Source organism: Phyllostomus discolor, chromosome 2 (assembly GCF_004126475.2).
Source record: "Phyllostomus discolor isolate MPI-MPIP mPhyDis1 chromosome 2, mPhyDis1.pri.v3, whole genome shotgun sequence".
NCBI lineage: Eukaryota > Metazoa > Chordata > Mammalia > Chiroptera > Phyllostomidae > Phyllostomus > Phyllostomus discolor.
This window is the reverse complement of record NC_040904.2, coordinates 70,664,168-70,684,164: the sequence shown is the minus strand read 5'-3', so window position 1 is coordinate 70,684,164 and position 19,997 is coordinate 70,664,168. Positions and strand designations below refer to the sequence as shown.

The 19,997-nt window shown below is 34.6% G+C and overlaps 1 pseudogene; it reads right to left on the bottom strand.

Moving 5' to 3' along the window:
- Positions 1–17,413: 17,413 nt before the first annotated feature.
- On the bottom strand, positions 17,414–18,219 carry LOC114488258 (annotated as a pseudogene).
- Between the last annotated feature and the right edge of the window lie 1,778 nt (positions 18,220–19,997).

Below are 19,997 nucleotides of genomic sequence, written 5' to 3'. Positions count from 1 at the left end.
CTGATTATAATTAGGAGAAAATAATTTCTATATCTCTTTCCCTTCCTTGATTAAGTGTCTCGGAGTTAAATTTGCTCTAATGTCTTTATATTAACTAGATTAAGCCACTTTCTAGCCTAATTTCAAGTATATAAGAAATAGTTGAGTAGATATTTATGCAAATTAAAATAAGGCATACATTTTTATAGATCAAGTTTGATAAAACTGACTTTAGTAGTATTTGGTAAAATCAGATTTTACATAACTAGAGAAATTTGTTGACTAGTTGTTTGCATTGTGTAAAATAATTGCTTAAGAGAAAAAATAATGCAAAATAGAACTATAATAAATCGAATATAAGATTTGTAGAATCTATGATGTACATAAATAATATTTTTAGCTTTCAAATAAGTGAAATTCAACTAGTATAATTTAATATTAAGATTAGAGAAAGCACCCTGGCTGGTGTAGCTCAGTGGATTGAGCTCAGGCTGCAAACCAAAGTCTTGCAGGTTCGATTCCCAGTCAGGGTACATGCCTGGGTTGCAGGCCATGACCCCCACCAACCGCACATTGATGTTTCTCTCTCTCTCTCTATCTCCCTCCCTTCCCTCTCTGAAAATGAATGGATAAAATCTTTAAAAAAAAGACTAGAGAAAGCTATTCAATGTTTTCTCAAAGTCACCAACTACAAGGAAGGATTCTTCATAAATAAGTCATATACCAAAAACAGGGTAGCATCTAAAATGTCTCTGGATAACAATTATTATTTATTTCTCAAGACACAATTTTTTTCACATTAGAAGTTCAAAATTGAAGAATCTATCATATCTCATTGTCTGTATTGGAATTCAGACAGGAGTACTGGAAACATTTGAGCTACTATATAGAAGACAACCTTTAAACAAATATCATTTGACATGTCTTGAAAAATCAAATTGCACATAAGAATCAAAATAATGTGTCATAAATATCCTCCAATTTCTTATAAGATTATATCACCACTATAAGATCATTCAACTTTAAAAGATTAAAGTACAGAGACCTACAAATTAAAAAGATAATTTTCCATTGTTAGATCTATCTGATTAAAGTACAAGAACAACCTGCATTTCAAATGGTTGTTGAGGAAATAATACATTCACTCATCTTCTCAGCAATATATTCAATTGTTTTATGTTTATTAAATTACTCTGTACATAAAGTTTTTTCTTTGCCAATTAAAACTTAGGAATCTGTTGTTAAAATACTTGCTTAACTTAATTGTTATACTTTTCTTGGCCATTACTAGGTATTATAGTGTGCTGTGTGTGGTAGAACACTCACCACTTTCCTAATAATTTTACTAGGATAAAAACTCTCTTATCATAAAATAACTTCCTGGACATAATGTAGGATCTTCAAATAACTGAGAAGAATTTAAGTAACTTTGAATATAGTGGTATCTCCAAGGGACCCTTGCTGTTCATTCCATTCGATTGTGGAGAAAGAGGAAATGTCCAACTTGACCAATTTTTAAGCATTTGTAATTTTTTGTTTTAAATTTAGAGGCTGAAAAAAACCTCAATATGTAATATGTCATTTTCTATTGTAGACTTTCTGTAAATCAATTTTTGGTATAAAAAAGTACTATTCTCAAATTAAAATTTACTTTTAAAACTTTAAATGTTGTCCATGTTCTTGTCACAGTTCTCACAAAGGACTATGTATGAGTGCAATTCATGTGTAATTTATGTATATATTTACATGTACATTCTATATAAAAGTACATAAATGAAAATATGTATATGAACTATACATACAAACATGTATATTGTCATATATGGCTTTATTAGACCTTTATTGGGTTTTTAAATACATAAATTCATATATATATATATACATATATACACACATATATATGTTTTGGATATATACTGTGTAAGTTTTTGTTTATTTTTAGCACCAGCTTATGTTCATTTATCCATTAGTTATTTTCCCAGTTTCCTTGTACCCATTATATATATTCTTCTGGCTTAAGACATATTGCTTCACACAATTTTAAATGCAGAAACTGTAGACCCACCCCCATAGTATCTAAACTAATACTTTCAGGACCTCATTAGTGCTTACAAGTGTAATATGAAAAGAGTTTAAAAAATAACTTTCTTTTGATGATATTTATTTTTAACTACAGTAGTAATAATTATATCTATAGCTGACCATGTACAAAGGACACATGGACAAAACCAAAGGGGACTAGGATCAAGGGTGGGAAGTGGGAATGGCTGGGGTCAGGGGAAGTAGTGGGGGGAAATGGAGACAACTCTACTTGAACAACAATACAAAATGTGAAAAAATAAAAGACAAAATAAATACATTGTCTTTCTTAAAAAAAAAAGAGAGAGAAAGAAATAAAGGCCCTAAAATAGATTTCCACTGATTTTACAAATATATGTAAACTGAAGTAGGGTAAATTTGAAAAAAAAATCTAATAATTTTTTTGGTAAAGATTTTATTTATTTATTCTTAGAGAGGGAAGGGAAGGAGAGAGAGAGAGAGAGAGAGAGAGAGAGAGAGAGAGAGAGAGAGAGAGAGAGACATCAACGTGCGGTTGCTGGGGGCCGTGGCCTGCAACCCAGGCATGTGCCCTGACTGGGAATCAAAACTGCGACATTTTGGTTCGAAGCCCGAGCTCAATCCACTGAGCTACGCCATCCAGGGCTCAAAATCTAATAATTTTAATGATGTTTAAATAACTTGTCATATTTAAAAAAATTGTATATGGAAGACTGAATGACAAGAGTTTACATAATGTTATATTATACCAGATATTTTATTTATTTTAAGATTGTATTTTTTTTATTTTTTAGAGAGAAGGGAAAGAGAAAGAGAGGTAGAGAAGCATCAATCTGTGGTTGCCTCTTGCATGTCCCCTACCTAGCCCACAGCCCAGGCATGTTCACTGACTGGGAATCAAACAGGCAACCCTTTGGTTCACAAGCCTGTGCTCAATACACCAGCCAAGGCTATATAAGGCATTTTATTTGAAGAAATATTATTAAATTCTTTGACTCCTAAGGCAGTTAATAAACTATATATGTGAAAGGGAATTTAAAAAATGCAAGGGAAATATCCCAATAAAAGATAAAATAAACATTTAACAAAAATAGTCTAAATTCACTTATCCTAACAAATTAGTCATTTTATTTTTCTCTTCCTGAGATTTGTCAGAATCCATTGTTGCTAATTCTGTCAAGAGTAGATCATGAGAAATACTAAGCAACTGGGATGTCTGTTTATCTATCTATCTACCTACTTACCTACCTACCTACTTACCTACCTACGGACCTATCTATTATTAGTAAATACATATAATTAACAATACTAAACCAAACATGATTATTTAAGTGTTTTTTTCAATATTCCATGTATAAAAGTTTTCTTACCCTTGACATTTATTCCCTTGAAGTTACAATTATAAAATATTTCTATCATGAATTTCAAGGTTTGGTGTTTTACACATTTTCTGATGTTTTCAAAGAAATTATTTATTTATACCTCAGTTTAGAATACCTATGTGGTTATTTGTTTTGAGTTCTAAAAGTATTGTTTTTTGGGTGTGTTTTATTTTGAAACAAATTTCAGATTATACATTTCTTGACACTAAACACATAAGTATTTTTAAAATTTTATCTTATGTGTGGCAGCAAACATTTCTGTGATAGATTTATTTACATTATTACTGTTCATCAACATATCTATGTATTTTATGAAAATAAGATAATAAGCTTAATTTTTAAGCAGTAATTGAATAAGTTCCAAATTCACTGACTCTGTATGCAGCCTCTCACAAAACGCTAGCCAGTACACTGATACAGATGAGTTCCTAGGTTACTCACCTATCAGGGGAAGCGTTTATTACAAGGGGCCCACCCAACAAAATATAATTCTGTTTGGGGGGGCATTCCCACCCATACCTGTAGTAGTAAGAATACTTGTTCATATCATACCAGAAATATTGCCAAAATTTAATGGAGATAATGCAGAAGAACAAAAGGTGTAGACTAAATTGTTGAGATTATACATGTCCGTTTTTTTAATGGTGTATTTTTTTCTAATTAAAAAATTTCTACACCATAGAAAAAATAATAAAATTATTATTTACTCAAGGATATTTTTATTGGCTTTTATTGTAAGATTCTTGTATTTTGTTTACTGAACAAGTATGCCAAAATGTTTGTTTGTTTGTATTTTTCATTCTATACAAGTGCAAGAGAACAAAAGGTTTGTTTTATTTTATTTTGTTTTATTTTTGGCAATTGTTCAAAATTCCTGAAAGAGTAAATGAGGCTGCTAAGTGTTATTTAAAATGCCTATAATATTTAACAAATCAGTTCTAGTTTAACAAGTTCATAATCAGACAACCATACTTAGTATGTATATATTGAATTCTTTTTTAATTAATACTGTGCACAATTACTAAGAAAAGGTTTAGTTATTAAGCATTTATTTTCTATGCATCTTTATTATCAGAATTTATGCATTCAAGGCTATTTCCCATGTTTAATATTATAAGCAATTGTTATATGTTTCTTGTTTAATAGCATATGTCTTACAATATTTTTAAAAAACTATATATACATATACTTTGCAAATGTTCCTATTTTTGGTAATTTTTATAACATCTAATTCTGCTCTCTTTTATTTTAGTGGCTTTTCTGTTATGGTAAACTTGTGAGGTGTGGTGAGACAAACAGAAACAAACCTATATGTTAATATTGTAAAATTAATTTAAAATGCTTTAGAAACACTATAACAACATTATCAATGATAAGGAAATGATTTTATAGTTTATGCTCCATCAAAAAAGGGATTTTTCTTAACACAGTAAAAAATCAATTGAATAGGGTTATATGGCATCATGTAAGGCTCTATTAGACCATATAAATAATGAGACAAGGAGAAATTAGCATTAAGTAAAATATAGGTAGATCTGTATACACTGTTTAAAAATGTGAGATTAGACTAGCTTTTAAATGATTGAAGTTAGAAACATCAGACAAACACAAATTAAAGAACATTCTAAAAATAATTTTCAAAAATGTGTAAGATAGTAAAGTCAATACTGAAGAGTTGTTCTGGATTAAATGACATCTAAGTATAACATGAACTTAGGCTGGACCTTTTTGATGTAAAGGCTACTATAGGGACATTTTTTTAAATCTTCATGAAGTAACTGAATTGAGGACATATGAGACAGTTTTTACTGTTCTTTATTTTTTCTCTAACTTTGAAATGAATTCAAATTAAGTAGTAAAAGAGAAAAAAAGAAAGCAATAACTTATTTAAGTATGCAACCTGTTTAAAATTATATTTGTATGATCGCACCTTTAACAGGAACCTAATCAACAGAACAAATGGACAAGCAAAATATAACCAAAGACACTGAAATAGAGAGCTGGCTGACAGTGACCAGAGGGGAGAAGGGAGGGAATTTCACAGGAAAAGGGGAAGGGTTTGCAGGAACAAGTATGGGGGACACATAGATGGAAACAAGGCGGGGTGGAAATGGGAGAGAGGAGGAGAGGGCTGGGGGATAGGCTGGGGTGGGAGTAAAAGGCAGAAAACTACCTTAACAATTAAAATAAAAATAAATAAATAAAATAAAATTATATTTGTTATGTATACCTCATTGTAAATTATTATTTTTATTTACATAAAATCAGAAAGTACATATTAAAGGTCATAAACTTAAAAAACACAAAATGAATAAACAGTTAATAAAAATAAAGAACAGATAGCCTATAATAAGTGAAAAATAACCAATTTTATGCATGGTTAAAACAATATGTCTGTTAACAGTTACTGGATTGATAAATACTTTAAAATTTGAAAATAGGCAATGATGTGAGAGCTTAGATAAATGCATCCTCTTATATAATATTGGAGTGTAATGTTGAATATTAAATTTGAAGGTTAAATTGGAAATAGCCAAAACTATTTGCTGTTAGATTTGTGAGAATAATTTTGCCTTACTTTGTATTTTTCTTAGTTTTTATTTTGATAATGGTATCCTTTCTAAAGAAAATTTCTTTCTTTCAATCTAATAAAGTCATTAGACTTTTTTCTCTTCTTCTGATTTAATGGTGAATTTTCAAAATAACTTATCTAATATTTTAATTATAAAAATATATTTTTAAAAAATTTTATTTTAATCATTGTTCAAATACAGTTTTCTCCTTTTTACTCCCAGTCCAGCCCCCCTTCCCACCCCTCCCCACCTCCCTCCCATTACCACCCTCCCCCTAGTTTTTAACCATGTGTCCTTTAAATTTGTTCCCGTGAACACTTCCCAATGTCCCCTGAAATTCCCTCTACTCTCCCCTGTGGTCACTGTCAGCCTGGCCTCTATTTCAGTGTCTTTGGTTATATTTTGCTTGTTTCTTTGTTTTCTTGTTTAGATTCCTGTTAAAGGTGAGATCATATGGTATTTGTCTTTCACTGCCTGGATTGTTTCACTTAGTATAATGTTTTCCAGCTCCATCCACGCTGTTGCAAAGGGTAGGAGCTCCTTCTTTCTTTCTGCTGCATAGAATTCCATTGTACAAATGTACCATAGTTTTTTGATCCATTCATTTACTGATGGGCATCTAAATTGTGCTGCTTGGGCTTGTAAATTGTGCTGCTGTGAACATCGGGCTGCAAAGTTTCTTTTGGATTGCTGTTTTAGTGTTCTTAGGATAGAGTCCCAGAAGTGGAATTGCAGGGTCAAAAGGCAGATCCATTTTTAGTTTTCTGAGGAAGTTCCATACTGTTTTCCATAGTGGTTGTACCAGTCTGCAGACCCACCAACAGTGCACTAGGGTCCCCTTTTCTCCACAACCTCTCCAACACTTCTTGTTTGTTGCTTTGTTTATGATGGCCATTCTGACTGGTGTGAAGTGGTAGCTCATTGTGGTTTTAATTTGCATCTCTCTGATAGCTAGCGATATTGAACATCATTTCATGTGTCTTTGGATCTTCTGTATGTCCTCCTTGGAGAAGTGTCTGTTCAAGTCCTTTGCCCATTTTTTAATTGGGTTGCTTGTCTTAGAGTGCAGTCCTGTAAGTTCTTTATATATTTTGGAGATTAAACCCTTGTCTGAGATATCATTGGCAAATATGTTTTCCCATACAGTTGGTTCTCTTTTAATTTTGATACTGTTTTCTTTAGCTGTGCAGAAGCTTTTAATTTTGATGAGGTCTCATTTGTTTATTCTTTCCTTTATGTCCCTTGCTATAGGGGACAAGTCAGTAAAAAAGTTTCTTCGTGAAATATCTGAGATTTTCCTACCTATGTTCTCCTCTAGGACTTTAATGGTGTCACGTTTTATATTTAAGTCTTTTATGCACCTTGAATTTATTTTTGTATATGGTGTAAGTTGGTGCTCAAGTTTCATTTTTTTTGCACGTGGCTGTCCAGTTCTCCCAACACCATTTGTTGAAGAGGCTATTTTTACTCCATTTTATGTTGCTGCCTCCTTTGTCAAATATTAATTGACCATAGAGACTTGGGTTTATTTCTGGGCTCTCTGTTCTGTTCCATTGGCCCATGTGCCTGTTTTTATGCCAGTACTGGGCTGTTTTGATTACAGTGGCCTTGTAGTATAGTTTAGTGCCAGGAATTGTGATCCCTCCTACTTTACTCTTCTTTCTCAAAATTGAGCAGCTATTTGGGGTCATTTATGATTCCACATAAATTTTTGAAGTGTTTGTTCTATGTCTGTGAAATATGCCATTGGTACTTTAATAGGAATTGCATTGAATGTGTAAATTGCTTTGGGTAGTATGGACATTTTGATGATATTAATTCTTCCAATGCATGAACACGGTGTATATTTCCATTTGTTTGTGTCTTCCTTGATTTCTTTCCTGAGTGTTATGTATTTTTGTATATACAGGTCTTTTACCTCTTTGGTTAGGTTTATTCCTAGATATTTTATTTTTCTTTTTGCTATTTCAAATGGGATATTTTCCTTGATCTCTGCTTCTGCTGTTTCATTGTTGGTGTATAGAAATGCCTTTGATTTCTGGATATTGACTTTGTATCCCACTGTTTTGCCAAATTCATTTATTAGGTCAAGCAGCTTTTTGGTGGAGTCTATAGGATTTTCTATGTACACTATCATGTCATCTGTAAACAGTGACAGTTTTGTTTCCTCCTTTCCAATTTGGATGCCTTTTATTTCTTTTTCTTGTCTGACTGCTATGGCTAAAACTTCCAGTACTATATTAAATAGACATGGTGAAAGTGGACAGCCTTGTTTTGTTCCTGATCTTAGTGGAAAAGATTTTAGTTTTTGCCCACTGAGTCTGATGTTGGCTGTAGGTCTCTCATATATGGCCTTTATTATGTTGAGTAATGCTCCCTCTATTTCCACTTTGCTGAGTGTTTTTATCATAAATGGGTGCTGTACCTTATCAAATGCTTTTTCTGCATCAATTGATATGATCATGTGGTTTTTGTCTTTTCTTTTGTTTATGTGATGTATTACATTTACTGATTTGTGAATATTGAACCAACCTTGCATCCCTGGAATGAATCCCACTTGGTCATGGTGTATGATCTTTTTAATGTACTGTTGGATGAGGTTTGCCAGCATTTTGTTGAGGATGTTAGCATAAATGTTCATCAGCAATATTGGCCTGAAGTTTTCCTTCTTTGTTGTGTCCTTGTCTGGTTTTGGAATTAGGATGATGTTGGCCTCATAAACAAGAGTTTGGGAGACTCCCATCTTTTTGGATTTTTTGGAATAGTCTGTGAAGGATAGGGATTAGCTCTTCCTTAAATGCTTTGTAGAATTCTCCTGTGTAACCATCTGGTCCAGGGCTTTTGTGTGTTTGGAGTTTTTTGATTACTGCTTCAATTTCTTTTGTTGTTATTGGTCTGTTCAGGCTTTCTGCTTCTTTTCCATTGAGTTTTGGAAGATTATCTTTTTCTAGAAATTTGTCCATTTCACCTAGGTTTTCAAATTTCTGGGCATACAGTTCTTTGTAGTAATTTCTTACAATCCTTTGTATTTCTGTGTTATCTGTTGTAATCTCTCTTTCATTTCTGATTGGGTTTATTTGGGTCTTCTCTCTTTTTTTCTTGATGAGTCTGCTTAAAGGCTTGTTGATTTTGTTTATCTTTTCAAAGAACCAGCTCTTGGATTCATTGAACCTTAGAATTGTGCTTTTAGTCTCTATGTCATTTAATTCTGCTCTGATCTTGGTTATTTCCTTCCTTCTGCTTGCTCTGGTCTGTCTTTGTTGTTGTTCCTCGAGTTCTTGTAGACATAGGGTTAGGTTGTTTGTTTGTAATGTTTCTAACTTTTTTAGGTGGGCTTGCATCACTATGAACTTCCCTCTCAGGACTGCCTTGGCTGTATCCCATGAGTTTTGGGTTGTTGTGTGTTCATTTTCATTTGTTTCCAGAAACCTTTTGATTTCTTCCCTAATATCATTCTTGACATATTCATTGTTTAATATCATGCTATTTAATCTCCATGATTTTGAGTGTTTTTTTTTTTTTTTCCTTTGGGTTGGTTTCTAGTTTAAGTCCCTTGTGGTCTGAGAAAATGCTTGATATGATTTCAATTTTCTTGAAATTCTTGAGGCTTGTTTTGTGTCCTATCATGTGGTCTATCTTTGAAAATGTTCCGTGTACATTTGAAAAGAATGCGTATTTAGCTTCTTTTGGGTGGAGGGCTCTGTATATGTCAATAAAGTCCATTTCATCAAGGGTATTGTTCAATGCCACAATATCTTTGTTGATATTTTGTTTGGAAGATCTGTCCATTATTGATAGTAGGGTGTTAAAATCTCCCACTATAATTGTGTTGCTGTCCATATCTTTCTTGAAGTCCTCTAAGATTTTCTTTATGTATTTGGGTGCTCCTATGTTGGGTGCATATATATTTACAATATTTATGTCTTCTTGGTGGATTATTCCCTTGAGTATTATGAAGTCACCTTCTGGGTCTCTTTTTATGGATCTTTTTTGGAAGTCTATTTTGTCTGATATGAGTATTGCTACCACGGCTTTTTTTTTTTTCCTGTCCATTTGCTTGGAAGATTTGTTTCTAGCCCTTCACTTTCAGCCTGTGTAGGTCTTTAATCCTGAGGTGGGTCTCTTGTAGACAGCATATGTGTGGTCATTTTTTCTTATTCATTCAGCTATTCTATGTCTTTTGATTGGAGCATTTAATCCATTTACATTTAAGGTTATTATTGATAGGTACTTATTCATTGTCTTTTATGTACGTGTGTTCCCCTCTCCCTCTCTCTTTTCCTTCCCTTTCTTAAAGCAGTCCCTTTAGAATCTCTTGCAGAGCTGGTTTGGTGCAGGTGTATTCTTTTAGACTTCTTGTGTCTGGGAAGCTTCTTATTTGGCCTTCTATCTTGATTGAGAGCCTTGCTGGATAAAGTAGCCTTGGTTGCAGACCTCTGGTTCTCATTAGTTGGAATATTTCTTGCCATTCTCTTCTGGCTTGAAGTGTTTCCATTGAGAAGTCAGCTGTTAGCCTTAATCAGGCTCCCTTGTATGTTACTTCCTGTTTCTCCCTTGCTGCCTTTAAGATTCTCTCTGTCTTGAAATTTTGCCATTTTAATTATGATGTGTCTTGAGGTGGGCCTCTTTGGGTTCCTCTTGATTGGGACTCTTTGTGTTTCCTGGATTTGTGTGACTTTTTCTCTCATCAAATTAGGGAAGTTCTCCTTCATTGCTTTTTCAACTAGGTTTTCGATCCCTTGCTCTTCTTCTCCTTCTGGTATCCCTATTCTGCGGATCTTATTACGTTTCATATTGTCCTGCATTTCTCTTAATCCCTCTTCTTTCTTTCTGAACCTCTTTTCCTTTTCTTGCTCTTTCTGGATGATGTTTTCTACTTTGTCCTCTAGCTCGCTGATCTGATCTTCTGCTTCATCAGTCCTGCTTTTCATTCCTTCTACTGTGTTCTTCAGTTCAGAAATTGTATTCTTCATTTTCTCTTGGCCTTTGTTGGGAGTTTCTATTTCCTTTTTCATGTTTATGTAGTTTTCAGTGAAATTGTTGTAGTTTCCCTCTAATTTCTGATAGCTCATTGTGAGTTCATTGAACTTCCTGATAATCATTGTTTTGAACTCACTATCTGATAGTTGAGTTGCCTCTATTTCATTTAGCATTTTTCCAGAGGCTTCTTCATTTCCCTTCAATTGGGGGTTGTTTCTTTGTTTTCTCATTGTTTGTGGGTTTCTTCTTGTTAGCCTCTGTTTCTTAAATTGATCTGTTCTGGTTCCCTGTAATTATGGTGTGAACTTCTGTGGTAGAATACTTGTGAGATTCAGTGGTGCAATCTCCTTCATGTATCCTGGTGTTCACAGCTTCCCTGTACTCTTTTTCTGTGATCAGTTGGAGGAGTAAGGTGAAATGGTTTAAGACAGCAAGACAGTGTACTACGATATTTACATTAGCAGCCAGTAGAGCAGAGATGGGTTATCCTTTGGCTCCTTATAGTGTTAACCGTGATCCTCCACCCCACTATCCACGTTTTAGAAAGGATGGAAAGAAGGTAAGGCTCTTATTGGGGATGAGAGATTGATAGTTGGATCTAGAAAGCCGTGAGGCTGTGGGAGCTCAGATTCTAAGGTAGGGTTGGACTAAAGATTAGTATATAGGAGTAGTGTGTAAAAGAAAAGAGACAACCCCCACAATAGTATAGTTCAGGAAATTGCAAAGTGGGCTGAGATCAGGTAGGTGTATTGAGTAGTATTTACAATTGTATGGACTAGGTCTTATTAACAGTAATAGTAAAGTGACAGTCTTGTGGCAGAATCAATGAGATCTAGATAATGAGAATAAAGAATATAGAACCTTGAAAGGTGTATTAATAGAACACAGATGAAGGATAGTAAATTATCAACACACTGTGACTGAGATACCAGGGGGAGCCTATCAAGTGACAGTATAACCAGCCAAGCAAAGAAGATTATACAGAAAGAAAAAGAATACCAAAATATTTTTAAAATAAAAAACGTCGGAAAAGTGAGAAAAAGATAATACAAATTTACAGTAACTTGCAAGATTAAAAAAAAGGAAGGGAAATCAGAAGATGGAGTGCAGGAGAGATAAATTTGAAGTGGAAAGAATAATATTAGGATGAATGGAAGAGAAACATAAGGGATTGCGAGATATAAAAATACTAAGAATTGAAAAATGAAATGTCACTTAAAACACAAGATAAAATTAATCAACCAACAACAGGCACAAAAACCAAACCAAACCAAACCAAACAAAACAAAATAAAAAAAAAAAAACAAAACAAAAAACAAAAAACAAAAAAAACCTCTTGTTGGTTTCTAACTGGCCAGACCAGTTTTTCTGATCTTGCTGGCTTCAGCTGGCTTTGAAATGCTTCTCTCTCTTCCCAACCAGATCTCAGCAAGTCTCTCAGGAACCCTGGGTGTTCCTGAGTACACTTGCTCTCCAGAGCTCACTGCCACGTTCTTCCAGACTCCAGGGTCCCTGCAGGGTTCCAGCTCTATGATCTCAGGAGGCACCTGTGACATTTTGTAATTCACTGCGCCCTCCCTGGGAATCGTAAAAGGGCTCGCTCCTCCACCAAACTTTTGAGATTCGGGCTCTAGGAATGCCCTAAGTGCCACAACCCTTCCGGGTTCACAGCGCGAGAGGCAGGATTCCCAATGGGGCAAGTGCTTCCACAGATCAGAACTGCTGGCTCCCGAGTCCTGAAAGTCCCGGATCAGGGTTTTCCACTGATCCGCAGTCCCACCGTATTATGGGTGCGGGTGCATTTCCCGGCCGCCCCTGGTCGGGCTGGCTGGAAATTTCTGAGATTCGGGCTCTAGGAATGCACTAAGCGCTGCATCCCTTCCGGGATCACAGCGCGAGAGTCATGATTCCCAATGAGGCATGCACTCTCCCAAATCAGAACTGCCGCCTCCTGAGACCTGAAAACGCCCGAGCCCTTCCCGGCTCTGCATTTTAAACCGATCCGCACTCCCACCCCGCTAGGGGTGTGGGCGCTCTTCCAGGCTGCCCCTGGTCGTGCTGGCTGGAGGCCCTCACTTCACCCAGGTCTCTGGGCGGGTGTTCATAGTCCCTGGGTGATTTTTTCCCAGTCCAACTGGCCAATCTGTGCCTTCAAGCAACACGTTCTCCGCTGGAGTTGCTCATCCCCTGTATTCGGGGGAGGGAGCAGTGACTCCCCTCTCCCAGGAGCCCTGAGGCAGACCTGGGAGCACTGGGCCTGGGGACTGCACACCCCTAGTCCCCGCACTGATCCCTGGGTCCCTATTGTCCTGAAGCAGTCTCCTTACCGTCTGGTTTTTCAATGATCACAATAATTTTTGATGTCCTGCTTTCAAAAGTGATTCAGTAACCTAGTCCACTTGCTCTGTTTCTCCACCAAACCGTGAGTTTCCCTCCTCTTCACAGAAGCCGAGACACACACTGCCTAGAGTAAAGCCACCATCTTGACTCTCCCCCAAAATATATTCTTTTATAATTTTGGTAGTAGATTCTCCCATTTATTCTAAATTATTGTTTAGCAAATCCAAAGTCATTCTTTATTTTCTACATAAATCTTTTGTTACTATAAAGTTTTTTATCTTATTTTAATCCCATATACTTATATGTTTTCCATTGTATCTTTAATTATTTGATTTTCCTAAAATGTTGATAATGGTTTTCACTAATTTCATAAATAGAGAATAAGAATTTTAATTTGTCTTACATTTTGGAAAACAATTCCAGTTAAGATTTTCATTGTGTTTTTATATATGTATCTCATATATAATTCCTAGGCTATTATTGGTTGTTTATATGCTTAATTTACCAAGTAGAGCAAGATAGCCCTTAAGAATAATTGTGCCAGCAGGTCACCAGAAGATCTACTTCTCTATATTCCAGAGAGACTTGCCATTGTAGAATTTGAAAGGTTTAATGTGGTAACTAATGATTTCATTTAAATTTATCTAATTACTTAGAAGTTACAATATATCTCCCTATTCTCCTTAGTTTATGAGTTTGTTTTTCTGTACATTGCCTATTCATCTCCTTGGCTCATTTTCCTATTTGTGTTGCTACCTTTTTCTAGTTCATTAAAGTTGTCAGTACATTTCAGTGTAACCCCTATATACTAAATAGTAATTCTTACTAGTTTTATTCATTCTTTCATCTTTTATATTTTTCATGATATATTACTTGAACATCATCATTTGATTTTTTATTTTTTTGCTTAATGGTTAGTACTTTCACAATCTTATTTAAGAAAGACTCCATACTACCTTAGTAAAAATGACAGTCTCCAACATTTTTATTTATTGACTTTATAGTTTTATTTTTCATTAAGCTTTTAAACCATCTGGAGTCTACTATTCTATGTAGAGTTAAGCAGAGATACTTTTCTTCATGTAATTTTTCCAACACTATCTGATAAATAATCTATAATTTCTATATACATCCGTGATGCCACCTTTATCATGCTTTAAATTTTTATATATTTATGAAAATGACTCTGAGAAACATCAGGAAGAGGTAGTTCACAAATTGAGACTTTGAGATTCAAGGAAGAGGCAATAGAAAATAAATAACTATGAATGACTGGTGAGGCCACACCAAGATTTTATCAATTTCACTTTTGCATAGGTCATTCATCCTGACCTAATATTACTCCATTGCCTCATATTGCTACGTAAAGAGTAAAAAAAAAGAGTGGTATTTAAAATTTTTCTTTAAAAATATTTTAGCCCTGACTGGTGTGGCTCAGTGGATTGAGTGTCAGCCTGTGAACTAAACTCTCACTGGTTTGATTCCCATTTAGGGCACATGCCTGGGTTATGGGCCAGGGCCCCAGTAGACCTGTGAGAGAGACAACTGCACATTGATGTTTCTCTCCCTAAACCTCTCCCTGTCTCTAAAAATATATAAACAAAAATAAATAAAGTTTAAGAAAAAATACATACATACATATATATTTTCTTTTTTTCTCTCTCTTTCTTTCCTTCTCCCAGTCAGGTTCTGTAGCCATCAGTCTTCCACCTAAACTAACCCTAGAAAGACTTTGGTATTACTACATTTCTTAAGTTTGTTGCATTTTTTGTTGTAATTTATTTTATTTTATTTATTTTTACTAATACCCACATTTTCCTTTAGCTATTATAGCTATCCAAAGGTTGTTTTTTGTTTGTTTGCTTATTTGTTTTGCTTTGTGTTTTTCTTCTCTGCAGACTGAGTTGACTGTTGATTGGATGTGAACCAGAATCTCCTCAATGGCTTACTTCATATGTCTCACTTGTCCTAAAATCTCCCAGATTACTGTTCTTAATTTATAGGAAACTACCTCTTGTCAACCTTGTTGTTCAGTTGACTTAGGCTTTTGGTCATAAATATCTTCTATGGTCCTTCTTTGAAATAAGTAATCGCAAAATCTGCTACCTGGTTAAATGGAAAACAGGAGTAAAAGAAAACTTGGGGAAAAATTAACATTAAAAAAGACACTTTCTACCTGTATATAAGTAGTAATTAAAATGACTACTACTGTGGACCACATTATGACAACTCCCAATTCAGGATATATCTATATAATGCTTTTTAATTTACACAGTGCTTTTAATCCATGAACTCATAGAAAGTTAGGCTAGTAAAGTATATTCAGCTTACTAATGTGCACATGTATGAAGTTCAGTCAGCATTTCACAGCATAGTCTGTTGCATGATTCTCCCATTTTTCACACACAGTAAGCTTTTTTTATTATCAAGCATTTTCAACTAACTTTCCACATATGCGGTACTGCTTAAGAAATTTTTCATGTTAAGTAACAAAAGTGCCTGTGTTTCCCTTATCACACATTATTTTACTGAGCTACCAATTATTATGCCCTGAGGAAAGAAAAGCAAATTTTATTATTAGCTTAGGTACAACACAACTAAAAAGTTAAATCTGCTACAGAAAGTCACTTCATATAAATTCTTCTAAAATTAACTGCACTTTTAGATTATTCATGTCCCTGCTTCTCTCCAGTAGTGTGGATAAGTGAAAGTTGATGAAATTGCTAAATTGAGTTCTTCAGAACAGCAAACTGAAAAGTTTCCAGTAAGTTAACACTTTTCTTGATTGAAGATCAAATCATTTATTTTAAGAAATAGTCTCTTCACAGTAGCACCCCAGAGCATTTGAACTTGGGGTTTCAAAATCACAGTTTGAAGTTTCTCATCTCACCAACTCCCACATCGAAGCTAGGGTCAAATATGTTGTAGTTATGAAACAATATACTCAAAACTGGAATCAAGGAATTTTTTTTAAAAGTGGAACTGGTAAGAAAGTCAAGCAAAGGAATCCCATTTTTTTTCTACTTGCAGACTTTTAAACTTTAGGAGGAATGATGTCTTCTGAAAGCTTTGGATATTGTTACATAATTTCCAGGGTTTTATTTTGTTTTGTTTTTCACTTTTTATCTTTATTTAAAAAAAAAACCTCAAAAATATATAATCAAGCATTTTATATAATGCATACTTTCTCAATATCTGCAGGTGAGATGAATAACAGGAGGCAAAAGCAAGTGTACTGTATTGCTTCTCTTTGGTGAGTCACCAATGTTATCCCCTGCAGAAACACAGGATACATGTAAAAACAAACAAAACCCAAAACCATGGTCTTAAAATAATTGTCCCTTAATATAAACAACAACAATATTTAGCAATAAAATAATACAGTAGATGAATTTTCAAACTGAATGAAATTTATAATACTTTATACCACAGGGATTAAAGTAACAAGCTGCTTTTCAAAATTAAGGTCTGCAGCAATAATTTGGGAGTAAAGAGGGAGACACCCTTTTCCTAGTTATATCCTGGCTGTTTTTAATTGAATAATGTCACATTCAAGCTCTATGTCTCAGATGCCACTATAAGGAAAACAAAACCCTTTCCCTATACAAAAACTTTGTGTTACTTACAAGTCAGTTTTCTGATTCCCCCCCCACCAAACACACATTTTATATGTGGCAATTCAGCTTTCTTAAGTCAATATTTAACATCTAAAGTCTGTGTCCCAAAATAAAAAAAAACATTTCCTTCTACTTTACAGCAAAAATACATAGTCTGGCTCTACTAAAGCAATATATACATGTCAAAAATAAAGATCAGAAAAGCAGAAGAGTCCACTTGATACATGGCAGCTTATATCTAAATATGTACATGTATGTATGTTTCACAGTTAATTTTAGAAAGAAACTGCATTTTCTATGTTCAGAAATATTTCTCCTATAATCTATAAATAACACTTTTAAAACTGATCAAAATGCAGTACAAGAACACATCAAGTTAAATAAATCTTCTAAACCTTGATAAACAGATACTTGAAGTCAATAAATCTTGAGGCATGTGTGAAGTGTGCTCTGTCAGTCCCTACTAGTAGGAACGCAGAGTCCTCTAAATATGATAGAGGAGAAACTCCAACACTTTGGAAGGAACTGGGAGCTACTGGACTTGTTGGGTGAGCATCACTCTCTGGATTGACATACATCAGAAATGCTGAAAGCTAGGGATTTGCCTTGGAGTGGCCCCAAAATACATAGTTCTATCACGTGTCCCAGGAGCTAAAACACTGCCATCAGTAGAAAAGGCACAGCAAAGACCAATGCTCAAAGGTACAACTTGTACTGGATAGTCCTCATCAATTATCCAGAATCTCACCATTTTATCATCAGCAAGGCCTGCAATATGCAGTCTGTCACAACTAAAAGATACAGCCTGTACCCATCTGTCATTTGCTCCTCCAGCAAATATTAGAGTAGTTAGGGGGAAACGTGCTCAAATTCCATCAGAATGTCTCCTGTATGTGGATCTCAGTTATATACTCAAGTATTATAAGATGCAGTAGCCAGGAATGCTCCATCAGGAGAAAAGTCACAAGCTACAACATTGTGGTGATGTCCTTCTAGTTTCCATATCATGGTATATGTATCCATATTCCAAAGGAAAACTGCTTTACTGGCTCCCACTGAGCACAGCATGGAAGAGTCAGGAAAGAATGCATAGCTGTGCACCCAGTGCTGATGGCCCCTCAATACTTTCATCATGTTTCCATCATCTTTCAGGTCCCACAATACCAGTTTTATCTCTTGAAGCTGACACAAGGATCAAGGTCCCATCTGGAGCAAAAGTTAAATCTCTGACTACTTCAGTATGATTTACCAAGTTAACGAGGAGTTTTCCTGTATATACACCCCACATATGATATGCTAATATGTTCATGAGACTTATTTTTCTAAGCACCATCACTGTTTTGTTTTGACAATCTCAAACTGCTTGAATTGGTGATATTCTTCGTGCCATGCAAGAAAAAGTTTGTAGGATATGACAAGGCTGAAATGAGATTATTCGTTGGGTGGTTGTGTCTTCAGCTGGAGGTTTGAGTTGAAAAAGTCTGGTTCTGAGCTCTCTCGGGTGGTTGGCTGTATTTATTTTCTTACAGCAATATAATTGATGTTCCCTTTTCTCAGTAGTCATAAGCAGGAGGCCTTTCTAAGTTTCTACAGATCATACTCAGGTCTTTGCCACATGGTCCCCTCCATAAGCCTTTACAAGAGGTCAATACTTTTTAAAAGTTCACCTGATTGGATCAACCTTACCCAGAATAATTTCCTTTCTGATTAATTCAAACTCTACTGATCTGGGCTCTTAATTGTATCTACAAAATACCTTTAATTCTGCTCATTTTTGAAAGGAGGGAATGATACAGGTTGTGCACACAAAGGGATAAGATTCTTGGGAGGTACCTCAAAATTCTGCCTACCAGGGTGGTTTTGCTAATAGACTGTGAATGGCTAAGGAAATTCAAATAAAAAGCTGAACAGAATGCAAATATCTTGCCTTCTTCATTATAAAGAATTACATGCGGTAATTTTGGAACACTAAAATATATGAAATATTTTCATTACATTTCCCTTCTTTCCTGTGTAATGCAATCAATTAACCTTAGTGTTTTAAGAAACACAAGTACCTGAAACTTTAATGCATGCCCAATGAAGCCTTTACTGGAGAAGGGGTATGCTGTATCATTACATGTTTGATGGCTGAAATAAATATTCTCAGATAGAGGACCAAAATATTTCTCTACTTTGTTCTGATATTCTTTCTGAAAAGAAGCATATATTTAACCATAATAATAATAATATTCAGTTTTATACTCCTTGATTTTGCTCAACAAAAATTCTACCTCTTAATATTCTTAGCCATTAAATATAACATCTGATTTCTTACCCTTTTAAGTAAATATTATTTATGTAGTATCCAGAGAATCACAGACTTATGGAAATCTTAACGATTTACTAATATAGAGATGGTTATTATTCCTCTTTTAATGCACACTATGTTACTTCTCTTTCCACAAATGTCTACTGCAACCTGTACATACTGATTCATACATATGTCTATCTCTAACACACATGTAATTTTTTAATTAAAAAATTTACTTTTATTGAGATCCAATTATAAGATATTTTCAAGTATGTGGTGTCAGTGAGAGATGTGAAACCAAACAAAGAAAGTCAAAATCTAGCCCTGGCTGGCATAGCTCAGTGGATTGAGTGTGGGCTGCAAACTAAAATGTTGCAGGTTCGATTCCCAGTCAGGGTACATACCTGGGTTGCAGGCCATGACCCCCAGCAACTGCACAGTGATGTTTCTCTCTCTCTCTCTATCTCCCTCCCTTCCCTCTCTAAAAATAAGTAAGTAAAATTAAAAAAAAAAGAAAGTCAAAATCTTAGAAAGAGAAAGTAGAAAAGTGGTTGCCAGAAAGTAGAGGATGGGACAAATGGAGAGAGGTTGACAAAAGGATACAGATTTTCAGCTACAAGATTGATGAGTTGTGAGAATCTAATGTAAAGCATAGTGACTCTAGTTTATAACACTTATTGCATAATTGGAATTTGCTGGAGAATAAAACCAAAATATTCTCACCAAAATAATAAATAAAGTGAAATCTGTATTAACAGAATGGAAAGAATCCTTT